We start from the raw sequence: 987 nt of genomic DNA on the forward strand, positions 1-987 counted from the left end.
GTGATGGCGACGGCAAAAAGTCGACGGTAAGAAGGTGGTGGTGACGGTGAAGATTCGACGTGGAGAAGGTGATGGCGACGGCAAAACGTCGACGGTAAGAAGAAGGTGGTGACGGTGAAGATTCGACCGGAACAATACAGTTGCAAAGCCGCCTCATGCAAAACTGAACGGATACATGTTTGACGCAAAAATGTGCACACAAACATACATACACCTCATACACACACTTGCACACTACTCAACACACATGCATACTACAGAACGCACAATAGAACAAACACAGGAAGCGCATCACAACACTGGCATACCGCAGAGTGCAAAATCCTTTCTCTCCGCACGGTTAACTAAGGAAATAATTCAACCTAAACCATATCATGATGCCATGCCATGCCCCCCAATCACATCATTCCAGGCCATGCCCCCCCATCACATCATGCCAGGCCATGCCCCCCAATCACATCATGCCAGGCCATGCCCCCCAATCACATCATGCCAGGCCATGCCCCCCAAATCACATCATGCCAGGCCATGCCCCCCAATCACATCATGCCGGGCCATGCCCCCCAAATCACATCATGCCAGGCCATGCCCCCCAATCACATCATGCCAGGCCATGCCCCCCAAATCACATCATGCCAGGCCATGCCCCCCAATCACATCATGCCAGGCCATGCCCCCCAAATCACATCATGCCAGGCCATGCCCCCCAAATCGCATCATGCCAGGCCATGCCCCCCAAATCACATCATGCCAGGCCATGCCCCCCAAATCGCATCATGCCGGGCCATGCCCCCCAAATCACATTATGCCAGGCCATGTCCCCCAAATCACATCATGCCAGGCCATGCCCCCCCAATCACATCATGCCAGGCCATGCCCCCCAATCACATCAAGCCAGGCCATGCCCCCCAAATCACATCATGCCCGGCCATGCCCCCCAAATCACATCATGCCAGGCCATGTCCCCCAATTTTGCATGGGCCCATT

The 987-nt window shown here is 54.7% G+C and overlaps 1 protein-coding gene across 1 annotated transcript in view; it reads right to left on the reverse strand.

The window, feature by feature from the left end:
* The window catches only part of VOLCADRAFT_98891 (uncharacterized protein), a gene marked incomplete at both ends in the record, with an annotated part of 26,460 nt that overhangs the window by 3,348 nt on the left and 22,125 nt on the right, over positions 1-987 (reverse strand). The window lies entirely within an intron of this gene.

The sequence above is a fragment of the Volvox carteri genome (assembly GCF_000143455.1).
Source record: "Volvox carteri f. nagariensis unplaced genomic scaffold VOLCAscaffold_78, whole genome shotgun sequence".
Lineage (NCBI taxonomy): Eukaryota > Viridiplantae > Chlorophyta > Chlorophyceae > Chlamydomonadales > Volvocaceae > Volvox > Volvox carteri.